The sequence below is a fragment of the Monodon monoceros genome, unplaced genomic scaffold (genome assembly GCF_005190385.1).
Source record: "Monodon monoceros isolate NGI ecotype Baffin Bay Population unplaced genomic scaffold, NGI_Narwhal_1 Super_Scaffold_8, whole genome shotgun sequence".
In the NCBI taxonomy this organism is placed as follows: Eukaryota; Metazoa; Chordata; class Mammalia; order Artiodactyla; family Monodontidae; genus Monodon; species Monodon monoceros.
In genome coordinates this window covers 11364824-11389904 of record NW_021703785.1, presented here as the reverse complement: position 1 = coordinate 11389904, position 25081 = coordinate 11364824, and the positions used below count along the sequence as shown (strand labels likewise).

At 40.9% G+C, this 25081-nt stretch overlaps 1 protein-coding gene across 1 annotated transcript in view; it reads right to left on the bottom strand.

The window, feature by feature from the left end:
- The window catches only part of DOCK9 (dedicator of cytokinesis 9), a 351807-nt gene that overhangs the window by 282035 nt on the left and 44691 nt on the right, over positions 1 to 25081 (bottom strand). The gene's annotated exons all lie outside the window — the stretch shown is intronic.

The window sequence follows — 25081 nt, the reverse complement described above, 5'->3', positions numbered from 1 at the left end:
TCCCTCGGCGCCCGCTCGCCGGGCCGCCTCTTCGGGGCGGGGTGTCCGGCGCGGCGCGGGGCGGGGCGGGCGGAGGAGGGGCCAGCGCGGCAGGACAGCGGGCCCTGCAGGTCGGGCGGCTGGTGCCTTACGGCGCGGGAGGCGGGCAGCGGGAGGCTGGCAGCGCGCTGCCCCGGACCCCTAGCGGGGCAGGTAGGGACCCCGGGGGTCGCCTCCTCCCTGGTCCGACTGCTCCCCAGGCCGCACGTCCGAAGACCCGAGGCGAGGGCCGCGCAAGCCGCCGGGAGGGCGCGCGACCCGGCGCCCTCCCGGGTCGCCAAGTCCTCGGAGCCGGTGCCTATACACTGGGACCGTGGGTTCCTTGCCTGAGGAGCCCCAGCATCTTGGGGACTCCGCGGTCACCGGCAGGGTCGGGGTTCGGTGGCACCACGCCCACCCCCCCCCGGGGCTGCTGAAGGGACGGAGGTTTCAGGAAGGTGGCACTCGAAGAGCACAGAGCCGTTCGGAAGCCCGGGCCATGCAGAGCGGGACGGAGCGCCCCCGCCCGGGCCCCGTTGTGGAGCACCGCGCGCACTCGTGGCGGCGCTTCTCCGCCTCAAAGCACTATTCCGCCGCCAGAGGCGTCGCGCGAACGGTGGAAGCCTCTGGAGCCGAAGGGAGGGTCCGGGATGAGTCACGCAGACCCTGGCCCGCAAGGACGAGCTGCTGAGTCACCATCCAAACTTCTGAGCCTGGCCCAGCTCCTCTGTAAACTGAGGACAATAACCTGCAAGGGGCTGAGGGGACACGACGTGCCCATCTGCCGCGCTTCCGCGGCCGGGCGGGACCGCTGGGCGCGGAGCCCGGGAAACCCAGAAGCGCCGGCCTGCGGGCCCAACATGACCCGGGAGCTGGCGGCTGCTAGCGACAGCCACGACTCTGAGGAACTTCTTCCTCACACCGCCTTTCCGCCTTCCCCATCCCTAACGGGCCCCACCTCTCCTTTTCTCCTCTTTTCTGAGGAAACTCGGGGCAGCCTAACTCTGACCTCGCCGCGGAGAGGGCGCGCGGAGAGAGAGGAATTTGCGTAGCGCCCGTGGCGCATGCTCCGTGGTTTGGGCGGGGAGACTGCCTTAAGGGTGGGTCTGCTGATTGGTCGGTGTGCACAGGCCACGCCCACCGCCTGCTGATAGACAGCTCCTTACCTGCGCGCGCGGGGCACTGTGGACCCCGCCTTCAGGGGAATCTCCCGTGCCTGTGCTACCTAAGAGCACTGAGGCCTCCTAGCAGACGTCAGCTCCGAAGGAGGCCGCCCGTGGCGTCCCACTCTGCCAGAAAGTCAAATACCGGAATCTTAAAGTGGGAAAACTACCAATCTAGTGTAGAAAGCAAAACACCACCGTTCAGGACTTAATGGGCAGGTCTGGCCCATAATAAGCCTGGAGTTTAGGCATGCAGTCAGTACTCAATAAATGCTTGCTGGATTGGATTGTTTTCCCAGTGCTCTGGGATGCAGGATGTAGCACTAAGTGAGCCTGACAGGCTGGAAGATAAACAAAACAATCATGTGTGATTATAAAAACAATTACTAACCCATTTCCTTTACTGCGAAATGAGGGAGTGGCCTAGATGTGAACCAGGCTGCTTCTGTTCCAGGAGTAGGGCTGGGTGACCCCAACAGGCAGAAGGCGCTGCTTTCACGGGGAGCTTGCGCTGCTTGATATGACCATGCCCATCTCATATATACACCTCTGGGCTCCATGGGATATGTCAGTTCGGTTCTTACCTGAACTGTTAGGTGCTAGTCTGAGAATCCTAAATTTTTAACCTTTGAGCTTCTGACTCCTGAAGAAGTTCCAGATAGCATAAATCTTTGCCCCACTGTGTTACCTTGACTCTCTAAACCGCATCTACTTCCATAGACTGCAAATAGATTATTTTTTTATTATTAAAAACAACAGAAGCACACAATGTGGGTTTTTTTCCCTTCATTTCCTTTTTTTGCTTTGTTTTGTTTAAGAAATATATGAACACAGAGAAGAGCACATATATCTGGAAAGTGAAGAGTTTACCCATTTCTACTACTCCTAAATTCTGTGCTTGCTTACTGACTCATTATATTCTAGAATTGGCAGATGTTCATTTAGGAAGCAGGGGATGATGCGTGGTGCTGACAGTAGTCACTGACAATGCCTAAACAAGGACAAGTTCTGACAGAGAAGGAGGTATGGAAATGTGAACTAAGCCCAGGAAGACTGATTTTCCCAGCAACTCAGAGCAGAGCCTCTTCTTCCCGGTGGAGTTAACAAATGGGACATTTCTTAGGTTTAACTGAGCAGAAATTTGGTCCTTACACTTTTGGGTTGAATTGTGTCCCCCCAAAAGACATACTGAAGTTCTAACTTCAGTACCCGTGAATGTGACCTTATTTGAAAATAGGGTCTTTGCAGATGTTACCAAGTTACAATGAGGTCATACTGGACCAGTATAACTGGTGTCCTTATAAGAAGAGAAGAGACAGACACAGAGAGAAGGCTCTGTGATGACAAAGGCAGAGACTGGAATGATGCATCTACAAGCTAAGGAACACCAAGGATTGCTGGCACCCACCAGAAGCTGGATGAAACAGCATTCTTCCTTTGAGCCTTTGGAGAGAGCATTGCCCTGCTGATGTCTTAATTTTGGATTTCTAGCCTCCAGAACTGTTAGAGAATAAATTTCTTGTTCTAAGAGACCCAGTTTGTGGTACAGCAGTCCTCAGAAAGTAATACACTTACCAAAGTCTGGTTTTTTGTTTGTTTGTTTTGTTTTGTTTTTTTTATCCCCGCCAGTGTGGACCTATAATTGTGAGTTCTTACTGCATCAACTCCTGGAGAGAGGCTGTCACACCTTTATAGAAGGAGGAGCATCAGCTCCAGGTGAGGATGCTGCATGGAATGGGGAGGATGGTGTTTAAAGTGTGGTGGAAGATAAACCCATCTACTATAGCTTGAGGGAGTAACCCCGTTTTTGTTTTACCAAAACTGTAGGAAGAAAGCTTTCCTTTTTGCCAAGGATGATACTAGTAGGTAGTGGAGATGAAATATAACTGCAGCCAGTTTTGAAAATTTGAATATAAATGACTGTACAATACCCAAATATTTATAATTCAAGCATTATCTATGTTTTAATGATAACCTCTTAACTGCATCATTTCCTTGTTAGGTTTGCTTTAGGATTTGTATGTGTCTTAATAATACCTAATTAGTTTAAAATCTCTTACAGGTGTATCCTGAAAGAGCACATCTGTTTTTAGCCTAAATAAAAAGTAACCTGTAAAGAGCAGTCAGTCCTGTGTTAGCATCCAGGGAAGGGCAAAGGGAGCTTTCATTCTTTATTTTTGCATTGATTGAACTTTTTTTAAATAAGCATCTTTTAGTTTTGTACTTCATTTTTTTTCCTATGAAAGCTGAACCCTTTATTTTATTTAAAAAAATACGTTGAATCCTTTTGTATACAAGGCCTCACTAGGCGTCAAATTTTATAACAATAAAATTCTGAAGTTTCTTACAATCTAATGGTGAAAAGATTTGGGTTTTTTTTATTTTCGTAAACAATACATAATGTAAAGTTTACTATTTTAACTATTTTTAGGCGTACAGCTCAGTGGCATTAAGTATATTCACATTGTTGTGTAACCATCACCACCATCCATCTCCAGGACTTTCTCATCATCCTAAACGGAAACTCTGCACCTATTCCTTCCCCCTACCCTCAGCACCTGGCAACCACCATTCTATTTTCTGTCTCTTTGACTTTGACTACTCTAGGTACCTCATATAAGTGGAATCATACAATATCTGTCCTTTTGTGTCTAGCTTATTTCACTTAGCATGTGTCAGAATTTTCTCCTTTTTTAAGGCTGAACAGTATTCCATTGTGTGTGTGTGTGTGTGTATCACTTGTTTTTTTTATCAGTTCATCCATCAATGGACACTTGGGTTGTTCCCACCTCTTGGCTATTGTAAATAATGCTGCTGTACACATGGGTGTGCAAATATCTGTTCAGTCTCTGCTTTCAGTTGTTTGGGGTATATACGTAGAAGTGGAGTTGCTGGATCACATAATAATTTTATGTTTAATTTTTTTTAAGAACTGTCATACTGTGCTTCATTGTCTAAATGTTTCTCATAATGCTTGTTTTCTAAAAACACTGGTTGATTAATTTTAGAAAAACCAGCATTTTAAAATTCCACTAGGTAATATAAATAGAAGACATAGCCCTTCAAGGAAGAGCATCTGGGGGAAAGGTACGCAATTAATCTAATAAGTTTACAGATACCACTTAGGGTTAATGGTACTGGAGGAATATAATCCCCTTTCACTTTTATCTTTTCAGGAGAGATTCCTAGTGGAGATGAAATACGAGGTCTTTAAGAGATCATTGAGACCAGGGCTTCTCAAACTTTAGTATGCATAAAAATCACCTGGGGATCTTGTTAAAGTACAGATTCTGATTCAAAAGATCAGGTGTGTTGTCCCAAGTCAACAGTTCTAACAAGCTCCCCACTGATGTCAAACTCCCTACCCAAGCAGATGCTGATGATGCACAGATTTTGAGCAGCAAAAGCACTGAAACTTTCATTCCCAGCAGCTTGGCAAACTGCAGGCCCTTAAAAATTCTCCACTTGTAAATCTTAAGGGGAAAGAAGACCAAACACCCAATAGGAAAATGGACAAAATTCGTGACCAAACAATTCACAGAAAAGACATAAAATGATCAGTAAACATATGAAAAGATGTTTGGCCTCATTTATAATAAAGTAAGTGCAAATTAAAACTACACTGATATACAATTTCTCATCAATCAGACTGGGAAAAATTACAAAGCATAACACTATTGGAAAGGCTGTGGAGAAACAGGCACTTACACACATGGCTGATAGAAGTACAAAGTGATATAACCATTATGGAGAGGAATTTGGCAATATCTAACGAAACGATATATGCATTTACCTTTTGAACCAGCAGTCCCACTACTAGAAATTTACTCTGAAAATACACCCCAAATGATAATAAAATACTACACCCAAGGGTATTCATTGCAGCATTACTTGTAATAGTAAAATTTTGGAAAATGTCGATATTGGAGACTGGTAAAATATGGTGCATACACACAATGGGATATTATTCAACTGTAAAAATGAATGAGAAAGATGTCGATCAACATCTGTGATCTGTGTGTAATGTGAAATAATTTTCAGGATATATTGTTTAAATAAAACAAAAAGAGTATCTAAAGTATGCTGCCTTTGTGTAAGAAATAAGGGAAAATAAGAAAACATACTAGTATCTGCGTGCTTGTTCAAAAACAAACATAAGAAGGATAAAACAGAGATTTGTAAGTTTGGTTACCTTCAAGGGGTCAGTGGGAGTAAGGTAGGAAGGAGAGAAGAAATGGGGAAACATGGAGTCAGGGACACTTCTCTGAATATACTTTTTTGTACAATTCTGACTTTTTATGTTAATGTTTCACATATTTTTTAAAATCTCAACAAAGAGAAAAGAAATAAAATCAACAAGAATGGAGAAAAACCCTAAAATGGAATACAAACAGAAACCAATGGACAGAACTCTGTTTCAAATGAATAATATAACCACACTGAAGGGGGGAAATAAAATGAACTAAACCCAGTACCCTTTGAACACAGTGTTTGGAATATATACCATTAGGTTAAAGACAAAAAGAACTCTTAAAAAAAAAAAAGAGAGATGTGAACAAGTAGCCTTTTTTTTTTTTAAGATGTATCAGTCAGCAATTCTGAGATGACTTTCTGTGTATTCCAGCATTGAACAAATAAGTAATATCTTCTTGATAATGAAAACCAGGTTTTTCACTGTCAGAGAAGGGAATTACAAATATATAAAGGAGGGTTTTAGAATAAACCCTGTGGTATTGGGTTGGATTTGGAGGTATAGTGTGAACTCATGGGTTTTAATACAGATAGATTAGATAGATGATTGATAAGTAGATGAGAGTAGATAGATACACACCTGAGAGTGGGGTGCTACTGGTTCATATTGGCTCCAGATAATCTGCTCGATTGTATTGCGTTTGCTCCTTTGTCAAAGATCAGCTGACTATAATTATGGGAGTCAATTTCTGGGCTCTCTATTCTGTTCCACTGATCTCTTTGTTCTTTTGCCAATACCACACCGTCCTGATTACTACAGTCTAGTATTCAGAATATATACTTTTTTAAAAAAAACACTTATAGGGCTTCCCTGGTGGCACAGTGGTTAAGAATCCGCCTGCCAATGCAAGGGACACGGGTTTGAGCCCTGGTCCGGGAAGATTCCACATGCCGTGGAGCAACTAAGCCCATGCACCACAACTACTGAGCCTGCACTCTAGAGCCCGCGAGCCACAACTACTGAAGCCCGTGCACCTAGAGCCGCAACTAGAGAAAGCCCACGCACAGCAATGAAGACCTAACACAGCCAAAAATAAATAAATAAATAAATATTTTGAAAGAAACACTTATAGGTAATTTCCTGGCAGTCAGTGGTTAGAACTTGGCGCTTTCACTGCGGTTGCCTGGGGTTCAATCCCTGGTCAGGGAACTAAGATCCCGCAAGCCAAGCTGTGTGGCATGGACAAAAATAAATAAATAAATTTTAAAATAAAAGTTTTTAAAAATTTTAAAAACACACCTCAACAATGAAAAGACAACCTAATTTAAAAATGGACAAATGATCTGAATAGACACTTCTTCAAAGATATACAAATGGTCAATAAGCACATGAAAAGATGTTCAGCATCATTAGTCACTAGGAAATTGCAAATCAAAACCACAGGGAGGTACCACTTCCCACCCACTAGGATGACTATACTCAAAAATACAGACAATAGGGCTTCCCTGGTGGCGCAGTGGTTGAGAGTCCGCCTGCTGATGCAGGGGACATGGGTTCGTGCCCCGGTCCGGGAGGATCCCACATGCCTCGGAGCAGCTGGGCCCGTGAGCCATGGCCGCTGGGCCTGCGCGTCCGGAGCCTGTGCTCCACAACGGGAGGGGCCGCGGCAGTGAGAGGCCCGCATACCACAAAAAAAAAAAAAAAAAAAAAATACAGACAATAACAAATGTCGGCAGGATGTGGAGAAATTAGGATCCTCATATATTACTGGTAGAATTATAAAACTTTAAAAAAGTTTGGCACTTCCTCTAGAAGTTAAACATAGAATTACCATATGACCCAGGAATTCCACTCCTAGGTATATACCAAAAAGAGTTAAAAACATATATCCACATAAAAACTCATACATAAACGTTTATAGCAGCATTATTCATGATAGCCAAAAAGTGGAAACAACCCAAATGTCCCTCAATTGATGAATGGATAAACAAAATGTGGTATATCCACATGATGGAATATTATTCAGCTATAAAAAGGGAGGTAGAGCTGATTTATGCAACAATAGCTATGAACCTTAAATACATTATGCTAAGTGAAAGCAGCCAACACAAAAGGTCAAATATTGCATGATCCTATTTATATGAAATGTCCAGAATAAGTAGATTTGTGGTTGCCAGAAGCTGGGGGGAAGGGAACATGAGGAAGTAACTGCTGTTGGGCATGGGGTTTCTTATTGGTACAAAAAAAAAAATGTTCTGGAATTAGATGGTGGTGATGGTTGCACAACTTTGTGAATATACTAAAACCACTGAATGGTACACTTTTTCAAAGGGTGAGTATTATGGTATGTGAATTACAGTTCAATACAAGAAAAAGAGGATTTATTTTGGGCAAGAAGAAATTTACTCCAAATGAGAGATCTGAGACAGAAGAAAGGATGGTGAACAAATAAACTAATAAACATGTGAGCATATCTAAATAAATACTATATCAGAAAAAAATAGTGATGCCTAATTTGTGGAGCTTAAATCAACCTCAAATATCAAACAACTATATATAAAGCAGGATGGTATTTGACAGGATGGTATGTGCAGGTTCTTATATTGTTCACGAGGAAAATACTGATTAGTTTTAGAATTTGTTAAATGTAACTGTCTAGGATGTTCATAGTATATAAATAGAGTGTTTCTCTTCCAAACTAGTACAGTGAAAAAGTAAAAATGCAAAAAAAGATTCAGTAGAAAAGGAAGTAAGAAAAGAGAGGGAATAAAAATATAGGAAAAGTGCAACAAATGGAAAAAATAAAATAAGCTGGTAAAAAGAAATCCCAATATATTAGTAACAACAATAATTATAAATGGACTTATACTCCCAGTAAAAGACCAAGATTGACAACATGAATTAAGAAGCAAAAACCATATATATGCTGTTTATAAGAGATACACCTAAATCAGAAAGAAAAAGAAAGGTGGCATATAGAAGGATAAAAAAAATTTATACTAGGCAAATACTAACCAAAATAAAGTTTAGCATAGCTATATTATGATCAAAGTAAAGAGATTTAGGGCAAAAATCATTACAGAGTTAAAGAGATTTACTAAAGAATAACAAAGAGAAAAGTTCAAAACTTCAATTCCCCAGGAGGATATAACAATTCTAAACTTGTATGCACCTAACAGTATCTGCCTCAAAATATATAAAGACATGGGCCATTCAGGACTTTTCATAAAAATAATATTTCCCCAAAATTACTGAATACCTTTTTTTCCTGAGGCTTCACATTCAGATTATACTTTAAAACTCTCTAGATGAGAGTCAAGTGTTAACAAAGAGTTGAAAATATTCTAAACTCTATTTCTTAAAAAGATTATGAAATGTCTCAATATACTCTGAAAGAGGATGTCAACAAAATGGAATTTTTTAAGACATAAAAGAACACTTGAAAGGATATCATTCAATACCCTTTCAAATATGAAATCATTATGTAATATCCAGTTGTCTCCTACATTTCTTATAATCATTAGTACTTATAATTGAACTGTAACAGACTATAGCATAGAGCATCATTTCAGGTTTGAACTGTCCTTTTTATAGTAAATAGTTACTTTGCTACAAGGCTAATAATAAAATAGGAGGAGAATATTAAATTAAATTAGCTGGAAAAAAAGACATCAGTTTTTAAATTAGCATTTGTTATCAGCCATATTCATTCTATCCACCTTTCTTTAAAGGGCAGCACCAACAGTTTGCCACCATTTTCCTAGGAAAAGGAATACAAATTGCATTTTTTTAATGTTGCAGAGATCCTTTCAAGAGGTGAATATAGGTACTTCCTTGGTGGTGCAATGGTTAAGAGTCCGCCTGCCAATGCAGGGGACATGGGTTTGAGCCCGGGGAAGATCCCACATGCCACGGAGCAACGAAGCCCGTGCGCCACAACTACTGAGCCTGTGCTCTAGAGCCCGCGTGCCACAGCTACTGAGCCGGCGTGCCGTAACTACTGAAGCCTGCGCACCTAGAGCCCATGCTCTGCAACAAGAGAAGACACTGCAATAAGAAGCCTGCACACCACAACGAAGAGTAACCCCCGCTCGATGCAACTAAAGAAAGCCAGCGTGCAGCAACGAAGACCCAACGCTGACATAAATAAATTAATTAATTAAAATAAATAATGATAAAATGTTTCAAGAAATTGTTGTCAGAGCTGTTTACTATGCACCCAGAGAGGGTTCAGATTGCGAGATGAAACTCCCTACCCCAAGGCTAAGGAGATATTTTCATCACCAAGTTCTCTCTCTTTTTGAATTAGCCTCAGATTTTCCCTCCCTTTTAACTGCTCACCACCAGCAGTTTTGCTCTAATTTGTGAACACCGTTCATAAACTACAAAGGTTGACTGACACCAAAAAGGCAAATGATGTTTGTTCATCTCATTTTTCATTTTGTAATGTGCAGTTCAGAATTTTGTTAATATTCTTTGTAGCAGTTTGTATTACAAAGTCTAAGCTTGTCATGTCATCATTTAATAAAAGAGAGCTGGCAACTGATGTAGAGTGAAAATTGTCTAATATCACTGAATCTCAACAACCTGTTATTATTTCTATACTAGATGTAATCAAATAATGATCATATATAATCACAGTGAACACATAATCATAATTGTTTGGTTTAAAAGTGCTGTTGTTGAAACGATTCTGACCTTATCAAATGAATTCCCACAATATTCCTGCAAGATAAGTGCGTTAAAGTTCATGTCACAGATGAGCTATAGAAACACAAATAGAGATGTACTCCTAGATAACTTATCTCTCCAAACATGCACAAATGGGTCTTGTGTATCAAGAATATATCTGAGGAAGTAACAAGATCTTTCTCCTCAATTATTTCCATTGTAGGTAAGGCTTTTCAATGAGCCAATAAAGCAGAAATTAGGCAGGAATTCTGCATGATTTTAAAATGTCTACCTGGTTAAAACTGACTAGCTGAAATATGACCTAAAAGCCAGTTTCCTTTGGAAAAGATTTATTTAGCAAAATTTACACAATTTTTCTAGGAAATATAGTAACAAGAATACAAACACAGAGTTTAAACAGATGGGGGATACAGTTGACAATGAAAGAAATGAGAATCAGGGGTAAAAATTGAGCTTAGAAAAGGGTTATGCTTCTTAAAAGTATAAAATTTCTCATAGCAGAAAAATGTTGATCTCTAAATGCCTTTTTCCAGGCTTAGGCTCCAGAAGAATGTGGGCCAGGATGAATGGCAGAGGAACAGGGCCAAAGAGAATCTGTGGTTAGCACAAAGAGGACTGGCGTGGCCTCCCCTACATTGTTCCTGGTAGAAACCTTAAGGCAGAATCCCTTTCCACTTGGGAAAAAGGTCCAGTGTCTAAAAGGGCAATGATTCTGTTGAGGACTGGCTATGTAATTTGCCATAATCTACATGATCTGTTCAGGACAGCCTACATGATTTTCAGAGCCCCGTGGAAAATGAAAATGTGGGGCTTCTTATTCGAGAAGAATTTTATAGAGCTCAAAGGCCCTTCTAAGTAAGCTCAGGCCTGGAGGCCCCCTTCACCATCAGCCATTAACACTTTATATGATCCCAAGGTGGTAGGGAGGTGCTCAGGGTTACAAGGTATTGGCTATTTATCAAACAGTTTTCAGTGTTTTAGCAACAGGTCCTGTAGTACCAGCTGTATCAGCTTTAACATCAACCAGACATAGAAAGAGCATCACCATTGAGTATAATGAGAATGTTACAGACCTACCTTAAAGTTTTCAACAGATTGTAGAATAAATAAGTAAGCAGAACACATCCTCTTGACTAACGGGGTAGAAATGTATGTATATACAGTAAACTCTAAAACAAGTAAATAATAAACCCCAAAAGATGGGATCTATGATCACTCAAAAGTAAATCTGAATAAACTGATACCAAGGACTTCAAGAGAAAGAAAAGGCGAAACCAATACTATACATAAGTACTGGGCAGCAGCACTCAAAGGCTAAGCTGTGTTCTAACCATGGCCATGGACATGGCCATGAAGAGAAAAACAGTGTAAAAGCTTACCCAGCAAAACCAAATCCCAGCCATGACTTAAAAATACATTAAGGGGCTTCCCTGGTGGCGCAATGGTTGAGAGTCCGCCTGCCGATGCAGGGGACGCGGGTTCGTGCCTCGGTCCGGGAAGATCCCACATGCCGCGGAGCGGCTGGGCCCGTGAGACATGGCCGCTGAGCCTGCGCATCCGGAGCCTGTGCTCCGCAACGGGAGAGGCCACAACAGTGAGAGGCCCACGTACCGCAAAAAAAAAAAAAAAAAAAAAAATACATTAAGGGCTTCACAGCCATTCAAATAGCTATTATCCAAAAAACAGAAAATAAAAAGTATTGGCAAGGATGTGGAGAAACTGCACTGTTGGTGGAGTGTTGCAGCTGCTTCCACACTGTGGAAAACATTATGGTGTTTCCTTGAAAATTAAAAAGAGAACTACCATATCCAGCAATTCCACACCTGGGCATATATCCAAAAGAATTGAAAACAGGGTTTGGAAGAGATATTTGTACACCCGTGTTCACAGCAGTATTATTTACAATAGCCAAGAGGTGGAAACAACTCAAGCATCCAATTATGGTTGAACTGATGAACAGAATGTAGTATATACATGCAAAGGAATATTATTAAGCCTTAAAAAGGAAGGAAATTCTGACACATGCAGCAACATGAATGAACCTTGAGGACATTATGTTAAGTGAAGTAAAATAATCACAAAAAGACAAATACTATAGAATTCCACTTAATGAGATATGTAGAATAGTCAAAATTCATAGAGACAGAAAGTAGAATGGTGGTTGCCTGGGGCTGGGTAGAGGGAGGAATGGGGAGTTAGTGTTTAATGGGTACAGAGTTTCAGTTTGGAAAGATGAAAAGAGTTCTGGAGGTGAATAGTGGTGATGGTTATATAACAACGTAAATGTTCTTAATACCAGTGATCTGTATATTTTTAAATGGTTAAGATGGTAAATTTTATGTCATGTATATTTCACCACGATTAAAAAATGTATAATAGATATAAAGCTTACAGAACTTCAAGAGGCCCTCTTTTAGAAAAAGAATAAAAATTATAAATACCAAATTGGGTACAAAAGTGGATATTTAGTATAAGAAAAATCACACAAATTACAATTTTTAAAGCTACTAAATACCACAAACATTACAAAATCCAGAAACATAACAGTGTTTCTAACTAATTAACTTCCTCATGCATCTCTGAAACGCTTTTTTTCCTACAATATTTGTCTGCATACATTCTGATAGTCTCTTCAAAAGACAATGATTTTTGTACTGCTTTTTATAGTGAGTATAGAAAGAAAATTCAGTCTTCCCTCGAGCATACTTAATTGAAATTTTCTGTTATTGATAACTTAGAACAGATTTATTTCAGCTTTGCAACTAGCTGTTAGTAATGTCTTGTAACTCTCTTGGATTTCATCAAATTTGAAGGAAGCAAAGAACTTTCATAGATGAGCTGTAAGATTTCAGAGTATTTTAAGTATTTTTGGGTCAATGTCTTCAAATTGACGATATTAAATAGCCAGTTTGTCATCAAAGTCCTCAGTGTACTGGAGGATTAAGAGTTTTATATTCTCCTTATCAATGTCAACATTTCATGTTTAATCTGTAAGAATTTAAAATTCCTTCCCAATGAGTTCATATGATTCACAACTCTTCACTAATTGGATTTTCAAACAATCCAAATACCATTTATTTCTCCTGATAGACTGTCCCTTCCTCATAGTGAATGACTGATTGGTTTTAGTATGATCTGAAAGTCTGTGTTATGCTTTCCTTCTCCATGTCAGAATAACATCTATTGACCTAATCACTCAACTGTTTTGTTTCATATTCCAGTAATTTTACCTGAATTTTCTCTCAATTTTTTAGTAAATGAATTTAAAGAATGTAAAATAAGCTACCCTTATGTCTAAATAGGAGTTTATAGTTTCTTGTGTGTTTTTGTTAAAATGTTCCCAAACATCTTTCTCGATTGCAGTTAATATAGTGTATTCCTAACTCAACCCTCCCTTAGCAAATCCGAAAACTGTCCACGAAGTAAGTTGAGATGGAAACACACAGTGGGGTTAACTGATTGCAGTTAAAATATCCTACTTCAACAAATTTTTAAATAATTAACGCAACTAAGACACAATGCACAGCAGAAACTTACACAGCATTGTAAAGCAATTATACTCCAATAAAGATGTTTAAAAAAGAAGACCAATGCAGCCAAAAATAAATAAAATAAACAAATAAATAAATAAATCTTTAAAAACAACACAAAAAAACCTTAAGACCATAATTTTATATCTATATGAGATGATGGATATTCACTAAGCTTGTTGAGATAACCATTTCATGATGTAAGTCAAATCATTATACTGTGCACCTTAAACTTATCCAGTGCTGTATGTCAATTATATTTCAATAAAACTGGAAGAAAAAAAAAGCAAAGGTGATTCTTATTTGCTTAGCAAGATGTCCCAATAAGTGAGACAGGTAGGTTACAGAGTAGTATATACAGTATGTAAAATTGAATACATCAATGTACGTGTGTATTTGAAGAGACAGATGTCTTTATGTGTGTATGAAGGGTGTTTACCAAAATGTTAACAGTGTCTGAGTTGTTAGATTTGTGGTGACTTTTTTCAACTTTTCAAAAATGTTTCCGTATTTTATAATTAAAAAAACAAAACAAAACACCTAAGACCGTATAAACACATTGCTAGGCCCCTGCCAAGGCCTTGGAGAGGGGACAGAGGACCCCAAAGCTTAGGCAAACCTGCTTCTGCCACCAGCCCCAAAGAAGCTGCACCCTAGCAGCAGATCAAGTGCAGAGAACCAAGTCAGCAGTTTGCCAGTTGTTGTACCATATTTTATTTCCTTTCATGACCACCTCCTGCCAAACTCCCCCCTCTCCTGCTCTAATCGGAAGGATGTAGAGAATTCTGTTTCCTCCTGGCCCCTCCTCCTCCTCTGTTAGCACCCCTCCCCCTCTTGCGTCCTGGGAGATGGCGCTCTGGGGCCCTGCTGGTGCTGACAGGTTTCATTAGCCTGATGGAAATGTTTCTCCTCCTAAGGCCCTCCTATGGCAGCTGCCGAATTTCTCTCCTCCTCCCAGGGTGCTGAGTCTCAGGTCAGGTCTACACTGACCCGGAGCTGCCCATGTGACATGGGGCAGAGGGTGGCAGTCATTGGAAACCCAACCATGGACACTTCCTTTAGTTCATACAAAGAAAGAATATATTTTGTCCAATGAAAATAAAAATACAACCTCGGGTGCCTTGAATTTGATCTCTATTCTTCGACCACTCTTTGCCCTTCCATGTGTCTTGGATCTCACAAGTGAACTGAAGATTCAGGAGCCTGTGGGCTTTAAAATGAGGCAACATCCAAATTGTCAGGTGCATTATCAACACTTCATGATTACAGTTTTTAGCAAATGCAAAATAGAATTACACTCTCAATGCCAGGAGGTAATAGTTTCAAAAGGCCGTAGGCTCATGGAGGAATCCTAATTGTCTTGTTAAGTTTCAATGTAAGTCTTCTGAGTCAAGGCCCTGAATAAGTTTCTAGAGAGAGATGAACAAACTGCTTTTGCTAATGTGACCTAGCAGACATCAGACACTATGCAATTTGGGGGAAGACTTCCTGAGTCACACTGTCCTCAACTGTAAAAATAAAAGGATTGTTAAGGTTCCCCCAGCTCTACTGTTCTATTAATGCCCACAGTGTTCATCTTTCATCTCTTTTATTTTTTTCCCTGCATGTGGTCTTGGCCTCTCTCTTCCAGTGTTTACATACCACAGTAGGAAAAAAAAATTTAAGAACCAAGTTCCATCAGGTCTGATGTAGCGCAATAAAAACCCTTGGAATAGGAATGGGAAATACTGGCCCATGGTCATAGTCCTGGGCTCAATTTTTTGTCCTGAGCTCAGTTGACTAGTCTTTGCTGTAGTCTAAAGCAGGGGTACCTAAACTTTTTTGTAAAGGGCCAGGAGATGAGTATTTTAGGCTTTGTGGGCCTTTCATTCTCTGTTGTAACTCTGCCATTGTGATTGCTAAAGCAGCCATAGACAGTATTTAAATTAATGAGCATGGCTATGTTCCAATAAAACTTTATTTATATTCATGGACATTTTGAAGTTTATATAATTTTCACTTGCATGAATCAATTCTTTGTTCCTGCTGTTTATGAGTAGTGTTCCATTGTATGAATGTACCCCAGTTTATCCATTCATCCACTGAAGGACATTTGGATCGTTCCTAGGTTTTGGCAACCACGAATAGAACTGCTATGAAATGTTCATGTATAGGTTTATGTGTGAACAAAAGTTTTCATTTATCTAGGTGAATACCTAGGAGTAGGATTCCTGGGTCATACGGCAAATGTATGTACAAGAAACTGCCAGACTGCTTTCCAGAGTGACTGTAGCATTTTGCATTCTTGCCAACAACGTATGAGAGTTCTAACTGCTGAACATCTTTGCCAGCACTAGGTATTACAGTGTTTTTTAATTTTAGCCATCCTAATGTTTGTAGTGGTATCTCATCATGGTTTTAATTTACATGTCCCTAATAGCTAATGATGTAGAACATCTTTTTATATACTTATTTGCCATCTGCCTCTGTTCTCTTTAATGAGTGTTCAAGTCTTTTGTGCATTTTAAAGTGGATTGTTTTCTTACTGTTGAGTTTGAGACTTCTTATGTATTCTGGATAAAAGTCCTCTGTTGGATATGTAACTTGAAAATATTTGCTCTGAGTCTACTGTTTGTCTTTCCATTCTCTTAATGGCATCTTTCACAGAATTTTGATGGAGTCTAATTTACTAATTTTTTCTTCAATGGATTGTTTTTCATGTCATGTAAAATAACATGTTGCCTAACTCCAGATCACAAAGATTATGCTCCCTTCTAAGATTTTGGTAGTTTTGTGTTTTACATTTAGATCTATAATCTGTTTTAAGTAAATTTTTGTATAAGTCGTGACATTTAGGCTAGGTTTTGTTTGTTTTGACTTTTTTTTCTCCGCTTATTAGTGACCAATTGTCCCAATCTCACTTGCTAAAAAGACTATCTTTTCTCCATTGACTTGCCTTTGCAACTTTGCTGAAAATCAAATGATCATATTTGTGTGAGTCTATTTATAAACCCTCTTTTTTGTTCTATTCTTCTTTCTGTTTGTGGTTTTTCCAATATCAGTTCCATTTTCAAAGTCTTTGCTGTGCTTTTTTGGATCTGTCCTGTGTGTGCACCCCCCAGTGGCCAGTCTGGGACCAGGGTCTACCCCCTAGTTCGGTTCTCAGAGTTTATGGTGTGCTGTTTAGGGTCAGGTCCATGCGTGTGCAGTTCGGAGGTTAGCCCAGGAGTTCATGAACTTTGCTGAGGTGTTCCCTTTCTGCCGTGATGCTGGTACATTCTGGTTCCCTGCAGTTCCTTCTTTTGGTCCTCCATCTTGAAAGTTACCCCACTCTGCTGCACACTTCTCAGAAGAGTCCTCACGTCCAGGACCAAGAGATGGGAGGAAAAAGCACTAGGAGTTTGCTTCCCCTCTTGGGATCACAGCTCCTCTGATTAAAGAGGAAGGCTTTTCGAAACTGCAGGCTCCCACTGCTGCTGCTGTGGCTGGAATTGCGTCGGGGGTTAAGGCTCAAAAGAATAGACAAAAGAAGGGAAAAAAAGAGCTTGGATTTCCCCCCAAACTCTACTAGGAGTCCCCTTTCCAGTTGCTTCAACCAGAACTAGAGAACTTTTCCTGAAGCTCTTCTGTCCATGACTGGGGTCCACTTCTAGGTTTTAGATGACCTTGAGTCCAGGTATGGGGGGTACTGGAGGGGGCAAAAATAGGAAACACTTGCAGTTTGGTGGTAGTTCACACTCTGGTTTTCTTTCCCAATCCATCTGCTCCCATTTACCCAGGACCAGAATTCCTAAACACAAGGCAGTTTTGGGTTTTTTCCCCCAAATATTTATTTATTTATTTGGTTGCATGGGGTCTTAGTTGCGGCTCACAGGCTCCTTAGTTGTGGCATGCATGTGGGTCAGTTCCCTGACCAGGGATTGAATCTGGGCCCCATGCATTGGGAGCGTGGAGTCTTATCCACTGTGCCACCAAGGAAGTCCCCCACAAGACAGATTTTACCCTCTTTTGATTTATACTGTATTTTTCAGGAATGTGCATAACATGTAAAATCAGGAGATACTGTATTTGATTTTGTTTAGACCTATATGAAAATGTGTTTATTATCTTCAAAATGCACAGTACTGCCTGTGGCATTTGGGTTGCCAGCTTAACACGCCCATTTAAGCCTGCATTTGTAATTTTATATTCTCCAGTGATTCTTCATACACATGCATTCTTCTTTCTGCCTACTATTTTGTGCTTTGCTTGAGATATTAAAATATTGAAATACTTATTATTTTATTATAAATTACTTAAATTTTATTTTACTTACACTATAGATGGGGCATCACAGTGATATTTTTGTATGATGTGCTTTTTTTATATACATAAATATATTTATTTATTTTTGGCTCTGTTAGGTCTTCGTTGCTGTGTGCAGGCTTTCTCTGGTCAAGGCGAGCGGTGGCTACTCTTTGTTGCGGTGCACAGGCTTCTCATTTCAGTGGCTTCTCTTTGTTGCGGAGCACAGGCTCTAGGCATGCAGACTTCAGTAGTTGTGGCACGTGGGCTCAATAGTTGTGGCTCGTGGGCTCTAGAGCGCAGGCTCAGTAGTTGGGGTGCATGGGCTTAGTTGCTCCACGGCATGTGGGATCTTCCTGGACCAGGGCTCGAAACTGTGTCCCCTGCATTGGCACGTGGATTCTTAACCACTGAGCCACCAGGGAAGTCCATATGATGTGCTTTGGCAGATTAAAGAGGGCTTTAAGTCTTTTGACATTACTCTTCTCTAGAGGTTCTTCTGGGGTTGGCCAGGCATCTCTCTCTTCACGTAATTTCAGGGACTCACCACGTATTCTCTTGAGTGTGGTGGTCTCAGTGTAGGTGGACTTCTTACATGGCAGCTCAGGGCTCCGGGAGTGTTCCCAGAGCTCCAGAACACAGCTGCAAGAATTCTTATGACCTAGCATTGGCTGTCCCCAAAGGCCATCTTCTATTGATCAAGCAAGTAACTAAGGGCCAGCCTGAATTCAGGAAAGATAAGGCAGGAACTGCTCAGAAAGGGCTGGTGCCGGGAAAGGCTTGTGCATGAGATAAGGACCTGGAGGGCCAAGGCTCCCTAGACTCCAGTCAATGAATAAACTACTTAACACTGAGTGAATCTCAACAATTCATAAAACAAATAGAGAGGAAGTCCCTTCATTGGGTGAATTTGCATGTAATATACATGCTATATTTCTCGTCCTTGTATAGAGCTGCCAAAGATGTCCTTTGAATGCCTATATGCACAGAGTAAATATATATTTATTCAATATCACAGTGCTAAGTATATGGGTGATAAAGTTAGTGTCTCTGCCCTTCAAGGCTACAGTGTTATTATATATATATACATACAGGCATGCAAATATATATAAATCAAGCAGTATGCAAAAATTGTCATAGAAGAGGTTCACTAAAGAGCTTCATGAATCCAAAAAAGAAATGCTCTCTTTTCATCTCTAACCATCTATCTGTAATTTCAACCCTGGCTTCCCATTGGAATCATGTGGGGAACTTTTAAACAGAATAACTGCCCCCCACCCCCCCGCTCAGATTATGGTTTAATTGAGGGATGGGCCCCAGGCATCAGTACTGATAAAGAGCTCTCCATACGATTCTAGTGGGAAGCCAGAGTTGCGACCAGTGCCCATTTCTCTACTTTCCTGATGATCAGACCACCCTTGGCTTCTTTGTAAATGGTATCACTCTTCCTGGGAAGGGGATCCGGCACGGCTGAGAGGGACCAGGAACCTGTAGCTCCAACAATTCCCCAGGTGATTCTTGTCATCAGGGAAGTTTAGTTAACACCGCTGGTTTCCAATCCCTTTGCAGTACTTAATGCAAATGCCACTCTGAATCTAAACTCTATCTCAATCTCAAATACAGAGGCCATCCCCACCTCTCAGTAAAATCCTAACTCCAATGCCAGCCCTACATTGAATCCTAACCTAACGATTTACTTCAGTTCCTACCTTATCACCTACTTCAAATTTTGACTCAAAAACCCATTCATTAATACCTCAGAGGAAAAGACCCCATCTTTGAACCTATTTCCCCCATCCTGTTTGCCACCTTTATCAGCTTGTTTATGGGAGTCACTTGGTACTTTAGCCTGGAAACAGGCAGACCTCAGCTTGAACCTCAGTTCCACTTTCTGCAAGTTGTTTAATCTCTAAGACTCACCTTTCCTTATCTGTAAAGTAGGGATAAGAATACCTGTTTTATAGGATTGTTCAGAAGAATTAAGAAAGTAATGCCTAGGAGGCATTTCGAGTTAATAGATGCAGTTAACATTCTTACATCTATTATATCAACCTCTATGATGATTCCATTCCAGGTTTCAAGCCCAGAAACGTCCGTCTAAACTCCTGCTTTAGAAAATCTAAACAAAATTTATTTGACAGTGTTGGTGGAGGTCAGAAAAAATCTTACCTTACTCAAAAACAATGAGAAAAATTATAAGGCAAGAATGGTTTGCTGAGATTTCTGATCTCTTCCCCTTCTGTCAATGAAAGTTCAGAAAGCAAGTTTTAAAAATTTAGACCTACTTAATTTGGAAATTTTTACTATAAGCATTAAAGGAATACTAGCAACAGATGTTTCACATTCTTTCTCTTTTGACTTCATTTATAGATCTACCACTGTTCACTCTGTTTATTTTTTGAAAAACTTGTTTTTCTTTTAAAGTTGTCATTACCTTTTCTCTAGGATTTAGGTTGTGTCATAAATCCACGTTTCTCTACTCTAAAAGAAGCAAAATCACGCATAGGGATGGTTTCAGCTTTAATATTTTCAGTATCTTCGAAAATAGAGAATGACAAATGACTTTTTTAAACTACAACTTCCCTTCATGCATTCCTCAGCATGCACAGGCTCTCTCCTAAAAGTAGGACATAACCTACTTTTATGTCAGTTATTAAGATCAAAAGAAAAGAAAAAATACTTTTAACCTGACCTTAAAAACGGTTCCTTTTTTGGTAGAATGGGAATTAATGGAAATGGAGTTCCCAATAAAAATGGGAAAAGAAGAAAGATCATTTATAAAAGAAATATATTCTCATTAAATAATATGCCTTCAGATTCAGGGTCAATAATATTAAGGAAAAGAAAGTGTTTATTTTAAAAATATATATATGTATATATATATATATATATACACTTAAACTTGGAGAATGTGTATGTGTGTGTGTGTAAATTCTCCAGGTTTAAGTTTTTAAACTACATTGTCAATGGAAATTATGATTGAAAATTCATTGCTGAGATATTTAACATTATTAAAAATTTTAGCAAAATGAACGAGAGTTGAGGGCTTCCCTGGTGGCGCAGTGGTTGAGAGTCCGCCTGCCGATGCAGGGGACATGGGTTCGTGCCCCGGTCCGGGAGGATCCCACATGCCGCGGAGCGGCTGGGCCCGTGAGCCATGGCCGCTGAGCCTGCGCATCCGGAGTCTGTGCTCCGCAACGGGAGAGGCCACAACAGTGAGAGGCCCGCGAACCGCAAAAAAAAAAAAAAAAAAGAAATGAACAAGAGTTGGGGACAACCACATGGGAATTGAAGAAGAAAAGGTTATGCTCTACAGTGAGAGGGCCCACTTCTTCTCACTCTTTTTCGGCTGGGCAAGAAGAACAATCCTATCCTTCCCTTTGAATTCTTTGTTGTGGAATTTTCATTCTCCCTCTTTGTGGCTTGTTCTTTCTCTTTGGTGTGGGTGCCTGCTGTAATGAGGACATTTTTTTTTTTATATACAGCAGGTTCTTATTAGTCATCAATTTTATACACATCAGTGTATACATGTCAGTCCCAGTCTCCCAATTCATCACACCACCACCCCACCCCCCTGCCGCTTTCCCTCCTTGGTGTCCATACGTTTGTTCTCTACATCTGTGTCTCAATTTATGCCCTGCAAGCTGGTTCATCTGTATCATTTTTCTAGGTTCCACATATATACATTAATATACGATACTTGTTTTTCTCTTTCTGACTTACTTCACTCTGTATGACAGTCGCTAGATCCATCCACGTCTCAACAAATGACCCAATTTTGTTCCTTTTTATGGCTGAGTAATATTCCACTGTATATATGCACCACAACTTCTTTATCCATTTGTCTGTCCATGGGCATTTAGGTTGCTTCCATGACCTGGCTATTGTAAATAGTGATGCAATGAACATTGGGGTGCATGTGTCTGTTTTTTGTGTTTTTTTTAATATTTATTTATTTATTTTTGGCTGCAGTGGGTCTTTGTTGCTGCACACAGGCTTTCTCTAGTTGTGGGAATAGGGGGCTACTCTTCACTGTGGTGCAAGGGCTTCTCACTGCGGTGGCTTCTCTTGTTGCGGAGCACGGGCTCTAGGCGAGTGGGCTTGAGTAGTTGTGGCACTCAGGCTCGGTACTTGTGGTTCACAGGCTCTAGAGCGCAGGCTCAGTAGTAGTGGCATACGGGCTTAGTTGCTCCGTGGCATGTGGGATCTTCCTGGACCAGGGCCCGAACCCGTGTCCCCTGCATTGGCAGGCAGACTCTTAACCACTGCACCACCAGGGAAGCCCGCATGTGTCTATTTCAATTGTGGTTTTCTCTGGGTATATGCCCAGTAGTGAGATTGCTGGATCATATGGTAATTCTATTTTTAGTTTTTTAAGGAACCTCCATACTGTTCTCCATAGTGGCTGTATCAATTTACATTCCCACCAAGAGTGCAACAGGGTTCCCTTTTCTCCACACCCTCTCCAGCATTTGTTGTTTGTAGATTTTCTGAGGATGCCCATTCTAACTGGTGTGAGGTGACACCTCATTGTAGTTTCGATTTGCATTTCTCTAATAATTAATGATGTTGAGCATCCTTTCATGTGTTTGTTGGCAATCTGTGTATCTTCTTTGGAGAAATGTCTACTTAGGTCTTCTGCCCATTTTTGGATTGGGTTGTTTGTTTTTTTAATATTGAACTGCATGAGCTGTTTATATATTTTGGAGATTAATCCTTTGTCCATTGATTCTTTAGCAAATATTTTCTCCCATACTGAGGGTTGTCTTTTCATCTTGTTTATGGTTTCCTTTGCTGTGCAAAAGCTTTTAAGTTCCATTAGGTCCCATTTTTTTTGTTTGCTTTTATTTCCATTACTCTAGGAGGTGGATCAAAAAAGATATTGCTGTGATTTATGTCAAAGAGTGTTCTTCCTATGTTTTCCTCTGAGAGTTTTATAGTGTCCGGTCTTACATTTAGGTCTCTAATCCATTTTGAGTTTATTTTTGTGTATGGTGTTAGGGAGTGTTCTGATTTCATTCTTTTACATGTAGCTGTCCAGTTGTCCCAGCACCACTTATTGAAGAGACTGTCTTTTCTCCATTGTATATTCTTGCCTCCTTTGTCATAGATTAGTTGACCACAGGTGCACGGGTTTATCTCTGGGCTTTCTATCTTGTTAATGAGGACATATTTTTAATTTCTCAGAAATCCATAAACATGCAATTAAAATGAAATAGAAAATGTTTAGCTCAAAAGACACAAGCTCTTTTAGCCAAACTTTTCAATTCCCTTCTACTATTTGTAGATTAACTTAGTTGTCTCCTGTCTGCAGTTGAGTGGTACTATATAAAGCAGAGTAAACAGTAAAAAGCTTGTTTCAGTTATAAAAGGAGCAATGTTTCAAATCCTAATTAGGATGTAAGAGTATCACTTATACAGATTTGCAAAGTGACCACAAACAGACTTGCCAATATGTGTGCACCATTGTCATTCATTCTTAAAGGTGCTGCTTTGGCTAAAACAATGACAGTTGCTTCGTTGTGTTTCTTCCCCTTTTGGTTTGGATTGAATGAGATGGCAGCTTTATATGCTGTTACTGTGCTTTGTCACCTAACATGTAGAGCATTTCAGTCCAAAAGTTCTTTTTCCTTTAAGTTTCAGATAACATAAAATGAATTAAAGCCCTTTTTGGTCGATATGGCAGGTTCACAGGGTAGCAAAACATGTTTCTTTCAATGAGAGGCAACCTGGACAAATGCTGGGTGCATTTAAAATTCTGTTAGAGGATGGGCATCACAATGGGGGAAATCTCAGTGGCGGGTTTGTAAAGGCAGACCAGAGGAAAAGGAGAAAGATATTGCTGTCTGAGATGGTGCCTTGGATTGGGAGCCTGAGATAGGAAGTAGAAGGTCAGGAACCAGAAGCTTGGCAGTAAAGCACTAAACCCAACATGTGTCAATGGCAGAGGCTCTTTCCCTGGAAATATCAGGAATAAAACAATCTAGCAGAGGGGGCTTCCTTGGTGGTCCAGTGGGTAAGACTCTGCACTCCCAATGCAGGGGGACCGGGTTGATCCCTGGTCGGGAAACATGCCCACAGCCGCAACTAAAAGATCCCACATGCCGCCACGAAGATCCCGTGTGCTGCAACTAAGACCCAGCACAGCCTAAATAAATAAATAAATATTTAAAAAAAAAAAAAAAAAAAAAAAAGCAGTCTACCTGAAACCAGGGGAGAGGGGACATTAGTCATAACATTTTTATCATAACATTCCTAATATCTCACAAAGCACAAATACCTACCTAAAGGAGAGCTTTTATTGTTTGCCATGGACCAGGCACTATGTTGACAAAAGCTTTCTTGGGACTGATCAAGGAATTCCAAAGGGACCAAGAAAAAGTTCAAGGGAGGTAGATTTCAGTCCGACCCAGAGAAAAACATCCTAACAAGCGAAGTGCTTCTCTTCAAGCTGCCTTACCCTGGAGAGTCACCCTCACCTGCCCCAGCACCCAGCAGCTCCCCTGAACGATTTCTGACTTCGTACACGCTCAGCCCTACCACATCCCATAACCCAAACAACCTACAGCCCAGCTGGATATTAGTTGCTCCTTCCCACAAGGGAGTGGACTTAGGCCTGGCATGGCATCCCTTGCACTGGTCTGAGTAACTGGTGTTAAACAGAACCAGGCCTAGCAAAAGCACTGCGGTCCAGCCTTGCACCTTCCCTGCCCCTGGTTACTCACCCTGCTGGCCCTTCTGCCTGGCTCCCTGACACACGTGTTTTCTACTAGCTCTCCCCCGGGGCGGAAGAGAGAGGCTGGCAGCCCTGCCCAGCTTACCTGCTTCCTTCTAACTTCTTTGCCCAAGGTTTGCCCTGTGTCGGGTTTTTCTCCCCTGGGGAACAGCGTCTCCATCAGCTGCGAGAAGGCTGGTGTTTCCATGTCATTCCTGACCAGCTCATCATGTGGATCCCTGACAACTGCCCACGGCCCGAGGTCATCTGGAGCCGTTGCTCTTCTCACTGCCCATCTTCACCCTGATTTGACTCAGGTTTTGCACAATGTTCCCTCAGACCTTCCACCTCCATTGCTCCAGTGTTTCTCCTGTTCACCTGTGCCCCGCCCACCCTGGACACCACTGGGTTCAACCAGTGGACGTCCTGCTCCCTCCTTCGAGTCACAAGGGGGAAGGGGGGGGTCTTAACTCTGTCCATCTTCCCCACATCATGTAGCAGGTGTTAT